This window comes from Crocuta crocuta, unplaced genomic scaffold (assembly GCF_008692635.1).
Source record: "Crocuta crocuta isolate KB4526 unplaced genomic scaffold, BGI_CrCroc_1.0 scaffold304, whole genome shotgun sequence".
In the NCBI taxonomy this organism is placed as follows: Eukaryota; Metazoa; Chordata; class Mammalia; order Carnivora; family Hyaenidae; genus Crocuta; species Crocuta crocuta.
In genome coordinates, this window is record NW_027528359.1 from 8,442 (window position 1) to 28,423 (window position 19,982).

The 19,982-nt window shown below is 33.5% G+C and overlaps 1 pseudogene; it reads left to right on the forward strand.

Annotated features, from left to right (window-relative positions):
* Window positions 1-971: 971 nt before the first annotated feature.
* LOC144223177 (nucleophosmin-like) overlaps window positions 972-19,982 on the forward strand; it is a 26,397-nt pseudogene continuing 7,386 nt past the window's right edge.

Below are 19,982 nucleotides of genomic sequence, written 5' to 3' on the forward strand. Positions count from 1 at the left end.
GTATTCCGTATGAACAAATTATATTTATGTTTGTCATGTTCATGAGCCAAACTAAGAAAAATCATTATGAAAAACAGCAAGTTGAAAACACTAAAAACAGAAATGTATAAAAAATGTTTTAAAACATCAAGTCATGTGAAGATGTTTTTGCTTCTAACATTAAAGTATATATTTTGACTCATTACCATGTAGGACACAGTTTTAAGTTGCAATAGCAAAGTAAAGTTAAAATGGTTTTGATACATTAAATGGCAATACTAAAGAGTTATAACTTATCCTGGATAGGTAACATGAATTATCTCCTTGAAAACATTTGTTACTCATGACAACACACTTGAAAAGTAATAACTTCCTAATAAGCATCACAGAGTTAAGAAAAAAAGTATTGGGATATCAAATTTATAGATGCTAAATATTTCAGCTGCAACTATTTAATATTTAAGCAATGTAGTCATTCTTTAATAAAAATGTCTTGCTAATTATAATGATCAAAAGTCAAATTTATTATCTTCAAGTTATTTATAAATTCATTTACCCCAAAGTTTTCCCAAAGCTGCTTGTTCTCTTCGATCTTCTTGCCATGTTATCTTTTTATTGCTTTACTTTATTTCTATTTCCTAGTAGTGATAATAAAACTCATTTAATGAAACAATTTTTGAAAATTTCATGTTGATATTTCCAGTGAATATCAGTTGTAGCAGTTTAGAGGAAATTGTAACATTTCAATATTGCATTTATTATCATCATTAAAACATTTGACATTTTGCACATATAAACTATGTTAGCATCAAATTAAATATTTTAATTCAAATCATTTCCATAGTATCCTTAGGCTACTATCTACTATTTGGAAAATATGTTTTAGATTTCTACCATTTGTGATCTCTTCTCTCCAAAGCAAAAATTGAAGTTGTGTATTAAATTCAGTCTTAGCCCATCTATTTTATGCAGGCATATCTGAAAATGCTACAATGAAATTGGAAGCAAACATCAAACTGGAATGTTTACAGGCTCACCATGTGAAATATCCTTGGAAAATCATTCAGAAACTGCTAGAAGATAATGACTTTGCTATGAAAGTGACTATAACATTAGTCATAGCAGAGGTTATAGACCATTTGGCAACCATCCTAAAAGGAAAGCAAGGTCAAGTATTAAACTACATGAAACTAGGAAATCTCACCAATAAACATTTTCAAGGAAATGAAAATAAAGTATTGAAACTGACTTCTACTATTGCAATGGCTGAATATGCCAGTATATATTCAGAGTACAAGCCAAACAGTATACATGCTAAATTGTGCCTACCCAAGTCCATCTGTTGAAACCATAATCCCCAGTGTATCTGGAGATGGATCCTTTAAAAATTAATTAAGGTTAAATGAGGTTATAAGGATGGAGCTCTAATCTTATAGGTGATCTTGTGGGAAGACTAATGGAGGGATCTCTTTCTTCCCCAATGTAGAAAAAAAAAAAAAAGGCTATGTGAGCACAGTTCAAGATGGCAGCCATCTACAAACTAAGACAACAGGCCTCAGAGAGACCTATTTGCCAGCATCTTGATCTTGGACTTCCCAGCCTCAGAGCTGTGAGAAAATATTTCTGTTGTTTAAGTTATCTCATCTATGATATTCTGTTATGGCAGCCCGAGGAGACTAATAGAATAAATTGCGTCAAAATTGAGTTTTATTTATTTATTTATTTATTTTATTTATTTATTTCTAGGAGACAGAGAGAGAGACAGCATGAGCAGGGGAGGGTCAGAGAGACAGGGAGTCACAGACTGAAACAGGCTCCAGGCTCTGAGCTGGCAGTCAGCACAGAGCCCGACGTGGGGCTCGAACCCACGAACCGCGAGATCATGACCTAAGCGAAAGTCGGACGCTCAACCGACTAAGCCACCCAGGTGCCCCGTGTTTTAAAAGTTAAACATATTAGTATGTAACACAAAACCAAAACAAATCCTTAATTTCCAGCTATGATAAATGTATTCATAATTTTTGCTACCCATTCTAGAAAACCAAACAAATGTTGCTTCATGTGGTACATGTACTTTGAAGTGTTTCAAACACGTTTTTTCTTTTTTCCTTGAAAACATAATGGCATACAATTTATATCTAATAGGTGCTCTGGATCCATGAACCTAGAAAGAAAATGAGAAATTTTGTTTCTCATTAGCAATAAAAATGCCAACAGGATGAAGGAACAAGAAATTTAAAGATTGCTAGAAGTTCTAGAAAGAAACCAGGCGATATTGTTTCCGGAAACCCAGACTGTGTGCTTCTAATATGAATGACATTATAAAAGTGACAAGTGGAAAGAAGTAAGAATTTACCATAAAAATTGCCAAATAGATCTGATCTCAAGATAAAGGGCTCTGTCTTCTTGTTTGCTTCCCCTCAGGGTGACTATTCTGCCCTACTAGTGAGGCACTGAGTTGTAATGGTAGTCCTGATGTCAGCTTACGCCTTCTGGATTGGAACTCCCACCCTAAGAGTCAGATAGACTGAGAGCAAGCAAAGCCTGGAGTGTTTGGCCTGTTATGTCTAGGTTAGAGCTTCTACCTTACAAGTAAAAGCTGGGTAGAAGAATAAAGTCTCATAAATCTTAGCTGTACTTTCCTACTATAATGCTTCTGCAACATAGGACTGAAGGTGATAAGACATGATGGTCACCTGTCTCTCCCACAAGATCATCCCTATAGCCTCGGAGCTGAGGGTGGCAGGGAGCCTCACATTCTTGTCTACATCTGCCTGGATAAAGCCTCTGTCACACTGAGATGAGAACAGTGTATATCAAAGAAATGCATATAAGGTGGAATTAAAGCAAAAAAAAAACAGTAGACTATGTTCTTCAGGATGTCTAGAACTATAGTGGCAGAGGAAAATGAGTTCAGATGTTAAGGCAAGGAAGGCAGGTCTGGTGTTTCAAACAAATGTAGGTCCAGTTACAATGTTTTAGCAAAGATGTGAATGACTAAACTTACCTTCTTACCTGGGATTTTAAAAATATCAATAAAATCTATCTAAGTGAATATGATATGAATGGGAGAATTCTGGGTTGCTAATAGCAGCTAGTAAATGGTATGAGTAACAACAGGGCCTTGGCCATACTAAAATAGAAACAGTGAAAATTTCTTACTTGATAAAATACTAGCTAGTTTTTTGTATAATCAAATATGATTGTCAATCCAAAGGATAAGAGAAAGAACCCTGGAAAGGGCTGAAGTTACGTTTTAAGTCAGTTGGTCCAAATGGGGATTTGGATTCAGAATATATTGTATCTAATGGAAACTACATAGACTTCTATGGTTGGCCCTAGGTCTTGCCTCAAAAGATGATGACTGAACTACATACAAACTACTGCCTGGCAACCCTACTTTATGTTGCTTTTTAGAGGCCATTAATTTCTTTATGTATAACAAAATTAACAAACCAAATTAATTTGTTAACTAAATCTCTTATTTATTTTCTAATGTGATAGTCATTCAATGAACATGTATTTACTGCTTAATACTAGTGCAAGTATTACATAGGACAAAAAGATCTATCTGATATACATAAAGAAATTTATAAATAACATATTTAGAAAATCTCATGAAGATGCAATTTGAGGAGTATTGCCTTGGTACAATGATTTGTTTGAAAACAGTAAATACATTCTGAGATATTCAGAGACAGAAAAAATTAGTTAAGTTGTGATATTTTGTGCTGACAAAAATGGACATGAATCTCTGTATTTGCATTTTTGTCATGTCCTTTTCACCTTAATGTCATTTTGAGATAAATTAGGCATGCCATACGTGCAAGTATTAAGAATTATAAAAGGTGATATAGGACAGCTAGTTCCCTTTGTAACTATGAGGTGGTGAATGCAGACCTTCAGTTGTTATGGCAACCTTCAATTAATGAAAGTATCATCAAAGTCATCTCTGTACAATATTTAATAAGTGATTTTCATTAAACATGATTGAATGTTCCTTTCTGAATCCAATGACACAGCTGAAGTTAAAAGCCATATTTTAAAAAATGAAAATAGATATATCCTTAATTGTTTAATGGAGAAAAATCTTTCAAAAACTTTTCTTAAAATCAAATTTTTGTAAAGACAGCGGCAGCTATGTTGCTAATAAAATATTAATAACTTTTACATAGTTAGGCTTTCATGTAGATTTATGAATCATTATGGATTTTCCATTAGGCTCTTGGGGACAGATTTGATGAAGATGATGATGATGATAATGTAGGTTACTGACAAAAGTATGCCAATATTAGAAATGTTCATTGACATATAAAACACTAACAGATAATTTTTTATCAAAATAATCCTCTCCAACTCTCTCACAAGTCCATTAACATAAACAAAAAGTTGAAAATCCAAAGGTTATTATTAACAATAATAATAGATGTAGTGCTGAGAAACAAAACTAGAATTTATAATGACCACCATTTATTGAATGACTTTTCATACATAATCTTTAATCCTCAACACATGTAAGGTAGATTTTATTAATCCCATTTTAAAGATTGGGTAAAATGAGACTCCAAGAGCTAAAATTAGAGTAATATTTTAAAGATCACACTATGAGTATTGGAGTAAGGCTTTGTATCAAATCTGTCTAATGCCCAAATCTGTCCTCTTTCTATCAGGCCATGCCCTCTGCTTATGACCTAAAAATAATATCATAACATTTATAAGTTTACAAACTACTATCATGAAACACCAGTGTTTTTATTTCACTACCTGCTGAAAGATAAACATGAAAATTTGAGTTTATTAGGTGTAAGCTAATAATGCTTCAAGTTAAAGTCTTAGTTCCTAAAATCTCCTTGGATCACAACCCAGGATGATGTAAAAATAACTATAGCAAGATTAGAAAAGAAAATATTCTGTGATTCAGTGATCAGCAATGTAAACCTTAGGAAGGAAACTATTAGGGATAGGAAAGAATAGGATTGTTTAGTGGCAGAGATATAAATAAAGTCTAAGAGAAGAGTAAAAGTCTCCCGCAAATAATGGCAATCAGGACAGACCCTTCTTCTGTGTAGAACTCCCAGTCCACTCAGTCCTTAAAAAATTTGCCAAATTTTTAGTTATTTTATTCCTACATATTTTTATAGTAATTACTTCTTCCTTCCATGATTTTCCCAAAGTGAAAAGGTCTGCATGTCTCTTTCCATAGAGAGGCTTGTCCTCATTTGGAATTTGGTTCACCTAGTAAACTTGTGACTTTAGCACATCCTAATAGGCTCAAAAAATATGATTTTCAAAGTTTTCCAGGTTTTTAAATCAATTTTAGGATAGAACTGATTTTCCCTGTGTCATTTAGTCTTTGTTTTACATTTATTTATTGTTGAGATGGAGAGAGACAGAGTGTGAGCAGGGGAGGGGCAGAGAGAGAGACACAGAATTTGAAGCAGGCTCTAGGCTCTGAGCTGTCAGCACAGAGCCTGACACAGGGATAGAACCCATGAACCTTGAGATCATGACCTAAGCTGAAATCAGATGCTTAACTGACTGAGCCACCCAGACCCCGCCCTTGTGTCATTTTAAACTTGAAACAAAATCATTTGATTTCTTATATAGTATTTTTAATAGTACATCTATTCAATGGAAGTTCATTAACATATATGAAGTAAGGAACTCCTAAAGCCTAATAAGTCACCCTACATCTTAACCAGGTAAGTCTAAAAGTTTCTGTCAAGAATTATTACATCAACTAGAGGGCAACATAATGGCTTAATCAGAGAAAACCTTAGGAAATCAGATTTTAGATGGGTTTTAAACTTTTAGCTTACAGTATGTTAAATTAAATTCTATAATCCTGCTGTGTAAAGATGGCAGCATGTTCAGATATATTTAGTTAAAATTGAGGTGAGATTTGTTGAATGATTACTCTAAGGAACAATGTATTCTTTATCCTTTTTAATTTTTAGTACAAAGGTATTGCTTAGATAATGTTATATATCACTTCTACAGATGTGAAAACTGAAACAATAAGAATTTAAACAATATCCCAAATCATATACAAAGCTGTGAAAAAATATTTAAATTCATGTATTTGGATGCTACCAATATTTATAACACTCTGCTCCACTACATTTGGCAGATAAATACTTCCTATATATGTGTATGTGTGTATCTCCAATATATAATTACAAATAGAGTCCACTATATCATATTTGTATGTATGATATATATATATCACTTATCCATATCCATGTATCATAAATGATATATACCCTTAAAGGAATCTGGAAAGATTAATCTAAAAATTTTAACAGCATAAACTTCTGGCTTGTGGTACAATTTTATTACTTTTATAAGAGCAATTATTTCTCCCTAAACTAATATCCCATTTTCTTTTATCACAATCTCTTTTTTAAACTCTCCCGAGCTCTTATTTCTATTATGTCCATTCTCCATGTCTACCCCCATTCTTTGTGTGTGTGTGTGTGTGTGTGTGTGTGTCTCCTTCTGACTATCTACTATACCCATCTTCTTAAGAAAGGGCTTCATCTTAGCTCACTTTAACACATAAACTTTTTCCCAGCCTTTTCCTTTTCTATGGTCTTATAAATGAGCAAAAGATTTAAGGAAAAAACAAAAGGAGGAGTAGAGGGAAGAGCAAATACAAAGACTTAAGAAAGCAAAGATGAATCAGTTTTTTAAAAAATACTTCTTTGTTTATTAGGAAAACGTTACTTTTGCTAGCAGTAACTTTTTATTCCACAAGAAATGTAGGTTATTCAGCTAAGAATAATCAGGAAGATAAATATTCAGGAAGATAATAGTTGTCATAAGGCCTTATGTAGAGCAATAATCAAACCCAGCTCAGGCTAATTCAACAAGAACTTTATGCCCCAGAGAGTATAAGATTAAAGGATCATTCTGAAATCTGAGAAATCCTGGAATCTCAGTAATTAGAATCTGCCAATGTTCATTCAAGCACAATTGCTTTTATTATGATCCAACTGTTCTTTTCACATATATCTCTAGCCTGGTCTTTCTGCTATCACTTCAACTAACATATGACTTTACCTCTCTCTATTGTGTATATTGTATTTTCTGTGATGTAACTTATTTAAAATTTTGTCTTAGTTATTACTTCAGCTAATGTGTCATTCTTTAGGGTCTCTTTTTTAAATGTTTTTTAACATTTTTATTTTTGAGAGAGCGATAGAGAGACAGATGGATAGAGTATGAGAGGAGGAGGGGCAGAGAGAGAGGGAGACAGAATCTGAAGCAGGCTCCAGGCTCTGAGCTGTCAGCACAAACCAGGAGGTGGGGCTCAAGCCACGAACCACAAGATCATGATCTGAGCCAAAGTTGGACATTTTAACTTACTGAGCCACCCAGGAGCCCCAAGTTTCTCCTTTTCAAGTTCGGCTTTCATTATTACCATTATACGTCCCATTCTGGCATTTTCTGAGAATTCAATGAGTATAATTCATTGTTGCTTACTAGTTCTCATCACATGTCATTGGGCAGCCTTTTCCCATAGATTATCTATCTTTATGAAAATGAATTGGAATTGTCCCTTGTGATGGAGGTGCTCCTCTCACAGAACAGCTTCCCATATTTATGAGTTCGCCAAAGCTGATGAAACAAAGTACTATAAATCACATGGCTTAAAAGAACAAATTTATTGTTTCACAGTGCTGGAAGCTAAAAGTTTAAAATCAAGTTGTCTCCTTGGCCATGCTCTCTCCAAAAACTGTAGGGAAATTCTTCATTGCTTCTTCCTAGATTCTGGTGGTTTGCTGTGAGTCTTTATTATTACCTGGGCTCCATAACTCCAGCCCATCTTTATCATCATGTAGCATTCTCTCTGTGTGGTATCTGTCTCTCTCTTAGAGACACATAGTTGCCTTCTTAGAAGGGCACTAGGCAAATTACATTAGGAGACCACTTTCCTCTATTTATTACCTCATCTTAACTTAATTAATTCCATTTTCAAGAACTCTAATTTCAAATGAGATCACATTCTAAGGCATTGGGTTTTCGGACTTAATTTAGGTTTTTTTTTAGGGGAGGAGACACAATTTAACTCATAACACCATAGGAGTGTGTACATTATGGCTTCCCATAGAAGGAACCATAGTATTGATAGGATCAATAAGTGAATCATGTTTATAGTTCATTGTTCATAGCCTAATGAAATATTTGCTATGGATTACTTCAATAAAGCTGGACTTCCCAGAAGTCTTAATTTATACTATTATTCATCTTGATGTAATTAAAAACTTAATTCCATGATTTTTACAATTGTTTAATAATATAGGAACTTCTATTTACTTATTTTTTAAGTGTATCTTTTTGATGAGCATTGGGCTACATTCTTTATATACATTAATTTTTTTATTCATCAAAATGGGCCTGTAACTACATAATGCTGTTTTCCTTGTTTTGACATATTCACCTATCAAGTCACTGGACAAACATCACAATGCTGATAAACAATGGGGCAAGATTTATAATATATATATCTTATTCTATTGTTCATGATTCCTTTTCCTAATGAATTCTTAGTTATCTTTTGAATTCTAAATTAATGCTTGTTTCTTGTTGGTAGATAGCTTCAAATATAATAACCAGATTCCATTGCTCTGAGAAAGACTATATAAGAGTGTTTCAAGAATTGGCTTTAATGTCTGATAAATTTGTGTTTTAGTTCCATATTTAATTTTGAAATATTAAGCAAATCAGATAATCTTTCTGAGCATACATTTTCCAGTTTATAAAATAGAACTAAAATCTCATAGAATTGAACAGAGATTTGCAAGGGCTAATCAAAGTGCCTGTAAGAAAGCAAATATAAAGTATATAAGAGCTCTTAATATTGTTTTGTTATTATTATTCCATGTCCATGCATTATGAATTACACATAACTTATCAATGTCATTATAATCTTATTTACATGATTTTTATTTCCAAAGAACAAGTTGAGTGTTAAATGGTGTGGAAAATAATCAATAAATTGAGCCCAGTATAATGAAAGTTAATTTTGATAGTTATTAATGTTTGTCACTCGATTCAAATTCCACCATGAATCAAAACTATCTCAAAGTATTATTGCAAATGTTGCAGTGCCTTGAGCCATCTTGCTATAGAAGTTTGAATATAAATTAATGAGCAAAAGCAAATACATTATATGTATATAATATATATAAATGTATATGGATATATTCATTTTCTATAAAGCCATTTTAAAGTATATAATAGATAATACTGATTTTTAAATTTTTGATCTAGTTTCTTTGTAAACTTACTAATATAGGAATTAAAATGTTTTACTGCCAATTTATAGATTATGTATTTTTTCACTTTTAGATGGAAAATAAAGGATTTTATATCAATTTCAATATGTGTTGTATAAGAGGCATGTACACCATCCATCGCATTATTGCATAATATTGAGATTATTATGAACAGAGTCTGGGAAATTTTGCCGCAGCCTCATGGAGTGGTAGCATAGAAATGTTTCCATGACAACACTAACCACTCTTCAAAATGTATTTGTAGACGTTCATATTTTGTGATGAGAAAATATAATAACATTTTTACCTTGAAAGTTTGTCTAAAAAATGTCATTCTTATCCATTTTCACCTGAAAATTTTTTTTTAATATTTTTTATTTATTTCTAGGAGAGAGAGAGAGAGACAGCGTGAGCAGGGGAGGGTCAGAGAGAGAGGGAGTCACAGACTGAAACAGGCTCCAGGCTCTGAGCTGGCAGTCAGCACAGAGCCCGACGCGGGGCTCGAACCCACGAACCGCGAGACCATGACCTAAGCGAAAGTCGGACGCTTAACCGACTAAGCCACTCAGGCGCCCCATTTCACCTGAAATTTTTTTAAAACTTTACATTTAAGGTATCTTCCTTAAAATAAATATACTTTAATAATAAACATATAGGCATATAATAAATATACTGTGCTTAACATGGGTTCATTTTTGCAGACAATAATAAATAGATTGCACATAATTCTAGCTATTCATGACAGCTTTAGATGTTATTATTAAAGCAATAAATATTATTCCAGAGCCTAAATTAGAGATTGAAATGTATAGTCCAATAATTGGAGAGATGTTTTTTTTTTCAAGTTACAATTTAAATGTTATGTTATATTTGTCAATATTTTGCCAAATTATCAAATTTTAACTCATCAGACATTCTATCTAAAAATCTAAATTATGATTGTTTTGAAAGATAGCAGAGTAGGAAGATCCTGAACTCACCAACCCACGGACACACCAAATCTACAGATACATATGGAACAATTCCTTCTGAAAAAGACTAGACATGTAGCTAAAATCTAGCGGGCTTCATGGTTACCATATACCTAAAGGCTATGAAAATTCTCTTAGGGTGGGAAGGCTGGGAGATGCCATCACTGTGCTCTTGCTTGGCCTTGCTGGAGCTCACCAGTACCTCCCCAAAGGAGCTTCTACACTTGTCTGGAGCTGTAAGTTTTGCATCCATTGCCCAGGAGTCACTTTTAGATTGCCTGATACTGGAGACCAGTAGTTTATGATTCCACAGGACTCTATACATTTGTACACTTCAAAGGCTTTAGCCTGAAGTTTTGGCTTCCAATAAGCCTGGAATGAGATACTGACTGAGATCCTTCTTTTTAGAACACTGACAGGTTTTGACACACCTTCAACAACTGGGGCCTAACAAACATAAACCAGGCTACTTAGACGGTTATGAATGGTTGGGAGACAACAAAGAGCTAGGGCAGCCCTGAATAATAAGTTCCATCTCCAACCTGAGGATTTTCCTTCAAGACAGGAAGACAATTATTTCACTTCATATGCAAAAACAGAGTCAAGCAAAATGGGGAAAAACCCCCCACAAAAACAAAAAACAAAAGCAGAGGAATATGTGCTAAACAAAAGAACAAGATAAAACTTCAGCAAAAATACCTTAATAAAACAGAGATAAGTAATTTACCTAATACAGTGTTTGAGGAAATGATCATACAGATGCCCACTGAACTCAGGAGAAAAATGGATGAGCACAGTGAGAACTTCAGCAAAAAGGTATAAAATATAAGCAAATACCAAACAGAGGCTATAGAGCTGAAGAATGCAATAATTGAACTAAAAAATACACTAGTAGGTTTCAACAGCAGACTAGATGAAGCAGAAAAAAAGGATCAGTGGTCTAGAACACAGAGCAGTGAAACTCATCCAGAGCAGTAATTAAAAAAAGAGAGAGAGAGAGAGAATTTTAAAAAGGAAGGTAGCTTAAGGCACCTATAGAATGACATCAAGTGGAATAGCATTCACATTACAGCTTTCCAAGGATGAGTAGAAGGAAAAGGGGCAGAAAACTTATTTGAAGAAATAAAGACTGAAAACTTTCCTAACCTGAGGAAGGAAACAGACATTCAGATCAGGAAGCTCAGAGAGCTGCAATTAAGAGCAGCCCTAAGAAATATACTAAAATACTAAAATGTCAAAAGTTAAAATAAAGAGCGAGTCTTAAAAGGAACAAGATAAAAACAAGTTGTTACATACAAGGAAACCTCCTTTAAACAGAGGCTAGCAAGGATTTCAACAGAAACTTTGCAGGTCTGAAAAGAGTGGAATGGTATATTCAATGTTCTAAAAGGAGAAAAAGGAAACAAATCCAACCAAGAATACCTGGCAAGGTTATCACTTAGAATTAAAGCAGAGATAACAAGTTTTTCTGAAAACCAAAAGCTAATGGATTTTATTGCCATTAAACCCATTTCACAGAAAATGTTAAATATTATTCCATGTTCATGGATTAAATGAATTATATTGTTAAAATGTCCATACTATTGAAAACAATCTTCAGAATCAATGCAATCTTTATCAAAATTCAAAGGATATTTTTCACAGAATGAGAATAAACAATTCTAAAGTTTGTATAGAACCACAGAAGACTCCACGTAGCTGAAGCTATTTTGAGAAAGAACAAAGCTGGAGGCATCACAATTCTTGATTTCAAACTATGTTACAAAGCTAAAGTACTCAAAACAGTATGGTATTGGTATTAAGACAGACACTCTTAATGGAACATAATAAAGATCCCAGAAATAAACCCACACACATATGGCCAATTAATTTATGGCAAAAGAGCCAAAAATATACTGTGGGAAAGGATTCTATTTCAATAAGTGGTGTTGGGAAAACTGGACAGCCACATGCAAGAGAATGAAACTAGAAAACTTTCTTACACCATCCATAAATATTAACTCAAAATGGGTGAAAGACTTAAAAGGATTAAGACTGAAACCATAAAACTTCTAGAAGAAAACATAGGCAGTAATTTCTTTGATATTGGTCTTAGTGATGATTTTTTGGATCTGATTCCAAAAGCAAAGGTAACAAAAGCAAAAATCAAGAAGTGAGACTACATCAAACTAAAAAAGCTTCTGCAGAACAAAGGAAACCATCAACAAAATGAAAAAGCAATCTACTAAATGGAGAATAGTATTCACAAATCATATATCTGATATGGAGTTAATATCCAAAATATATAAAGAACTTCTATGAATCAAGAGCAAAATACAATCTGACCCCACTTACTAAATTTAGTTGGGAGTAATGGGTGAGTATAGAAACTTAAGAAATTGTGTTAGCGTCCTAAGGTTGTCATAATGAAGCACCACGTATTAGGTGGCTAAAAAAACAGGAATTTATTGTTCCTACAGTTCTGGAGGATAAAAGTCCAAAAGCAAAGTGTTGGCAGGCCTGGTTCCTTCTGAGGACTATGCTGGCATGCCTTTCCCCTACCTTCTGGTAGCATTGGGTATTCCTTGGTTTATATATATTTTTCTTGTATTCTTACATCATCTTTCTTGTATGGGTATCTCTTTTTCTCAAGTGGCATTCCTTTTAAGAGGACACCAGTGATACAAATGAGGGGTCTACTCTACTCTAAATAGTCCCATCTTAACTAATTATTTCCACAATACTTCCAAGCTACTTGTGGTTAGAACTTTCAACATATATTTTCAACCCATACAATGCAATCCTTAACAGGAATCTGTTTGGTTTCATTTCAGGTGGTACTCTGTAATTAAGTGTTACAATTAATAAAACTGATATTTTCATCCTTATTTATCCTCTTTGTCTATTTCACAATTATGTCACAACTTGTAGAGGTAAAGAGAAAGTGATTATTATCCACAGCACCAACCACAGATAACTAAGTTCATGAAGATCTGAAGACTTGTAATTGTTCAAGTCCAGCAAGATTTACCATGTCCTTGATATGCCTGATATTCCAAACATTGTATATAATTGCTAGTTGCATTACATCAGATGCAGCTATTAGAAAAAGGGTATTTATAAAATTGGTAATGAGCCCTGTTTTCAAATAGATGTTGTGTTTACTCAAATGCATTTCTTCAATAAGCATTCTTAGTTTTCCCATTGGGAGGAATCTGTCTCTCAGCATTCTTTGTGTTCAGTAAAGATGCCTTCCAAATGCCAGAAGTATGGCTGATTTGTTCTCTGTGCAGTAAAAAATTTACCTTTTCAATGACAAATTCTTTGGCCACCGCTTTCCAATTGTTTTGAAATTTATCATTTTTTTTTATAGTGTATTGAACTAGCCTAGTGCCATTCCTACTATAATGAGAAATAAAAGATGCTTCTGATTGTATATTTGGTAGTGTATTGTTTAGTTTCAGTTTCGAAGTATGATGATGATTTGAAATATATATATTTTAACATGGAAACATTTGTCTTGGACTTGTTTCCTCTTAACAAAAATATATATATTTAAATGTATTTTCAAAGTTTATTACACTTTCATATTGTTAAATTATTTGCTAACTTAACATGGTGTCATATAATAATACATTCATGATACAGTCTTTCATTCATTCTAAAAGGTGCACTTTTAAGTTTCAACTATTAGGATGTGCCTTATAATTGATACAGAATTATGTTAGGAGACTATTTTCTTTCTTTCTCCTTGCTTTCATAACTATTGATATTATTAAATCAATTTCATATCACAGGAACAATGGTTTGGTTGAATCAAGGTCTCATAAAAGCATTCTTATGATCCTTACTTGTAAGTGATGAATTTATCCATTCAATTTATATTCCAACACTTCAAAATGTGTTTGGTGATCATATGTTCTGTTTTGCTTAGAAACTCGGAATTTTATATCTGTTTTCTTATCTTAATCATTAATAGCACATAATTTCATTCTCAAATGTATCACAGTTTAGATGTGAAGTTATATGTTTACCCTACACATAACTGATATTTTTCTATAGTTTTTATTCAATATTATCTTTGTCAAGTTATATTATACTCCTATACTTTGAAGTGTTTAGAAGATGATAAATATGCTTCCCAAATACATAACTTCCCACTGTTTATACAACATAGAATGAATGAGAAAATCATTATTTCTTCTGTCAGAGAAGCTTAAGATTGTCACGAAACACATTATAAGTTTGAAAATAACCTGTAAAATTGGTACTTAAAATATAATTCTGTAAAGGACATTTTAGAATATAGTCCTCTGTTAAAAAATCTATGACAAGTTGATCATTTTGAGAAGACACAGTAAGCTATAACAATGTCAGAGTAATTTATTTGGCTACATCTCCAAATCTAGAGAATGATTTACCAAAGAAAGTATCTAATAAATCTCTTCTTTATAAGTTCATGCAATCTAAAACAAGAAACCTGTAAATGCAGATTCATAAAAAACAGAAAAAATGTCCCTTGTCTAGTTTTTCTTCAGGAAAAAATACAATTATATTAAATGGATAGATTATTGTATCAACAAAAATTTTTATGAGGTAAAAAAGCATGTCAGAGTCTCCTTGGAGACACCAGCAAGTAGAGCGAACAGGAAGAATGTATAGAATAACATTAATTAACATATTCATTTCAGGACTCAAAAACTGTGATCAAGACATGCCTCTGTAGGGGAAGAAAAAATAATTTCCCTTTTCCTTTTCTAAATTCCTGGCTGAACCACTCTGTAATACAAGACAGATACAGGAGAAAAAAACCCAAAACTTTAACAACATGTATACTTCCTGTATACATAGGAGATGCCCGGGAAAATTAAGTAACTCCCTATCAACATCACACACAGCAACTGTAAATTATAGTTGTTATGCAGATTTAAGTGGGTGTCTTCTCTATTCATAAGAGTTTCTAAGAGATTTAATCATCTTCTTTACTCAGTACAGAGAGGGAGACACCCTCACAAATGGAGATTCTCCTTTTAAATATAAATGTCCCTTACAAAAGAGTAACTTCTACTAGGTTTTCAGAGTTTCTCCTGTGTCTGCTGGTTTTTAAATATTACCAGCTCAAAGGGCACCTGGGTGGTTCAGTCAGTTAAACGTCTGACTCTTGATTTTGGCTCAGGTCATGATCTCATGATTCATGAGATTGAACCCTGTGTTGAGCTCTGTGGTAACAGTGTGGAACCTGCTTGGGATTCTCTTTATACCTCTCTCTCTCTCTCTTTCTCTTTCTCTCTCTCTCTCTCTCTGCCCCTCCCCCTGCTAAAAATAAATAAATAAACATTAAAAAGTTAACCCTCTCAAAGAGCCTTATGTTCGAGTGACAAGTTCTCCTCCCCTTCAGCACCAGAAGGCTTTTATGCAAAAGCACTAGGAGCTTAGTGACAAATGGTAACAAATGCATTTTCCAGGAATATGAAGAGTAAAACATGGAAAAGAGGAAAACACAATTGTTTAATCTCTCTAAGGTGTAGCAAAGAAGGAACTACTCTGAGAATTAGCCAGCCGGAGCTCATGTGACTTATCCTGAGACATCTTTGAAATAAAAAGAGAAATGTATGGGATAGTACTAACAGATGCCTCTCAAATATCCTAGGAGAAGTATATATCCTGACAAATAGAACTTTAAAATGGGGAAAAATAAGAAAAGAAAGTACTTACTGAAAACAAGACTCTCTCCCCTACGGATCTGTAATCACAAGAAAAACTCAATTCAGATTTGGTTGTAAGTCCTGCAATCCTTAGAGAAAATGACTTTTTCCCAATTCTAAGGCATTGCAGATAGGACAGTCAGGGGTCCCAAGAGGCAAAGTTGTTCTGTGCATGTTAGCAGAAGAAGCAAAGTTATATACCTATATTGGCACACATTCTGTCATCAGAAGATGGGTCAGCAGTAATACAATATCAGTAATAGCCAAGGAGCAGATGATATAGTTAGGACCCAATGTGAATAGAAATTATCTGGAGAACTAGAATGTCACAAACCAAGTAGGTGGGGACTTGGGTTCAGATCCCAAATAGTGTGGCAATACTATTCATATTCATATATACTATTCATATACAGTTTGGTTCCCTGCGGCCAAACTGTATAGTTGTCTGGGGACTATAAATCGTATATATAATTTCAAAATTCTAAAAAATTACCTTACTTTCAAAGTTCTGATGCCTACTAATTTAACTACAGTAAGATTGAAACATAGCTACATCAGGAAACTCATTATCATTTTAATGTAACGTACATAAAAATGTTTTAAATCCAATTTTTCTTAATAAATTCTCTTACTGTTAACAATTCACTCTCGTTATAAAGAAACAACAGGTCCAAAATGTAGTCACTTATGTTAAGGGCCACCAAGACTTAATACATAACTGTTACTGCAGTTTTAGCCTCTTGTAGGAGTGGAATTTTAAAACAATTAGTCTGGAATTTGTGATCAGTACTTGTGAGGTAATCCACAAGATAAGACCTCTAAAGGGTAGGTGACCTTTCTTTCCTTTAGCTACTAACTTCCTTGACCCATTCTGTTTCTGTGTATAAAAGCCTTCAATTTACTCAATCCTGAGTATATCCTTCTATTTACAAGAAGGGATGCTGTCCAATTCATAGTGACTAAAGCCAATCAGATCTTTACATTTACTAGGTTGAATTTTTGTTCTTTAACACCTTTTGATGCACAGTAGAACAATTTTAATTTTAACTTTTAATTGTATCTGATAGACTAACTTCACCTTAATTACTGTTTTTTACTTGAATTTTCCAAACTCCAAACTCCTAAATTGGGATCCTCAGATTTTTCAGTCAGTCATATTAATGTATTATATGCCACCAACTGTCTCTTAAATTTTTTGCAGTTTTTATTTGACAAGATAGTGCTGATAATAGTTTTAATCATTAAGGAACTATTACAAAATTTGGAGTTATACAGTAAGGAAATTTGTGGAATAGTTTGCCAACCACTTGACTGATTTAATTAATAATATGTATTGCTTAGGAAAATACCAATCCCCATATACCTATTATTAGAGGTTAATTAAACTTTGATTTTTAATTTAGCAATTCAGCAACTGGGCTTAAAGAAAAGTTTATCTATGAAAGGAAGCAGAATTTACCATCTCAAAATATGTCTCTTGGGAAATGGATTCCCTCAGGCTGCTCACTTAAGAAACAGCAGACATAGGAAAAGTTCTGAAAACTGTATATAAACTATTTTTTGTAAGTGACATTTACGTTTATAAGGGCAATCTCCATTTGTAAAGGTGTCTCCCTCTCTGTATTAGGAAGATAATTTATAGAAATGCTCATCAAAGGAAAAGGCAATAACCTAAATCTTAATAACAACCTTATCTGTTTACTGTGCTCTTTCTGATAGCTTCCCATAGCTGGGTTCCCTTACCCCTCACCAATCCCATTCCTCCTCCCCAAACCTTTTTTGTCCTTAGCTGTAGATGGTATTTAAGGTGATGGCTTGGGCCATTTTGAGGATTAACTCACTTTTTTTGGGTATGTCTCATGTACATAGGAGGTACACCTGTTATTAAACTACTGTTTGTTTTTCTCCTGTTAATGGTCTTTTATGGTAAGGGGTCTCAGCCAAGAAACCAGAAGGGTAAAAGGAAAATTATTTTCCTCCCTCACATCTACATAAACTGGTTGATTTATTATTAGAAGTGTCTGTATGCCTAATGGAATTTCTGGGAACAACCTGAGTTAAATATGATGGAACCAGATGGTTTAAGGAGCAATATCGTGAGTTCTAGAAGTAATATACTTTCCTAAATCAGTGTAATATTTCCTGCTGTCTTTTCACTGTCACAGTTTCAGGCCATATACTTTTAAACTATATTCAGATTTAATCAGATGCCTAACTCTAAGATCAGACTCTCTTTTCTTTACCTCTTTTCTTAACATGTATTAACTATAAAGTTAGGTGAAGGGCATTTGAAAATTAATACTGCTAATAGTCCTTTTGCTTCCAGCACTATCTGCCCTCATGTGACCAGGAAAGTCGAAATGATGTTAAATTGTTTTTAAATTTTCTTACCCTGGTCCCCCGTTGATATTTAGGGTACAGTATCAAGTTGATTAGGAGCCCATATACAGCCACTATTTAATTTGAATAACAAAGATGTGCTCTTTACTTCTGGTGATTGTCCCTCACCACCAAGAAACATCGATTTAAATATCTGCTAAATGTTCAGTACAATGATTTAGGATTGGTTAGTTGGCTGTCAATGAGGGCAATGTTTGATTTCTTATCAACCAAATACTTTCAATTTGCTCACCGGTGTGTGTGTGTGTGTGTGTGTGTGTGTGTGTGTGTGTGTGTGTATAGTAAAGTACAAGAGAAACTAGGTAAAAAGTGGATGAGTCTCAGTAAGAAAAAGAAAACAATAGCTAGGCCTCCAGCATCCTGTGAGTCTTCTTTAGCATATGAGAATCCACTTGGAAACTTCCCTTGTCTTTACCTCCCCCAGAAACCAAGTATATGATCACTTTCTTCACAATCCCAGGGCAACTCTTCTGCCCACAGATCCTGTCCCTATGATTTAATAAAATCACCTTTGCACCATAAGGCGGGGGGTGGGGGGGAGGAAGGAGAAAACAATAAATAAAAGAAACTTTTAAAAACACACAATCTGATATCACCACTGAGAATTTTACATGTAACAGAAGGTATTATTGTGTATTTTTAAGCACTTCCTTAATTGATTCTTTTTTTTATCTTCTACCTTTCTACATCTCTGATTTTTATCTTTTCCCCATCCAATTTATAATGCAGGTTATGCTTGAGTATTTCTATTTTTAATAGACATTCTTGGGGTGATCTCATCTAAACTTTATGACCGTAGATCAGTAAGTATTTTTTTTTCACTCTTGCTTTTATCTTATTAACATTTCTTAAGAAATACTCACAGTCATTGTTTCCATTTCCTCTTTGTAAAATAAACAGTGTGGTTTCTGGGGCTCATGTTACAGAAATCTTTCTTTAAACATCACCAGTTTCTTCTTAATTCCAAAACTTAATTGTTTTTCTTTAGCCCTCAGCTTCCTTGATTTCTTGTAGCCTTTGAATGTGTTTAACATTACCTTTTTTTCCTTAAATATTTCCTTCACCTTACACTAGACTGCTTCCTTTCTTTGTTCATGTACGATAGTTACACTTTTTTCTTTTGTTACCAAATGTAGCCATTGTCCTAGTTTCTCTTCCTTTACCTTCTTATAAAGAGGAAAGTATCTCTGGGTCCTCTCAGGGTTTCAGTCATGATCACTATGTAAAGACACTCAGTTTCTCTGAACTTCAGATTAACTCTCGCTGAAAACTTTTTCTGTTCCTGTTTCTTTGTCAACCACTAAGCCTTTAAACAGCTGTTGGTTCTGTCCGCCTCTCTCTCAGGACTAATCATTGGCTTTTCTCTTCCTCTCTGCTTTTAGTGCTTTTCCTCATACTGACATTTCTTAATTGGTGGTCTTGTGTCAGCTGCTCTATTTTTCATTTTTTCACAGGGTTACTCTATACTTCAATTCTATACTCCTTTGTGCACAGTGAAGTTAAATGATTTTTCCCGACTGCCTAAGAATAATAAGATTATATAATATTAGAGATTAATAACTTTATAATAAAATACACTTTATAATATTTATATAATATATAATATATATAACCATATATATTATATATAATATAACTTTATAATAAAATACACAATAGTTGCTCAG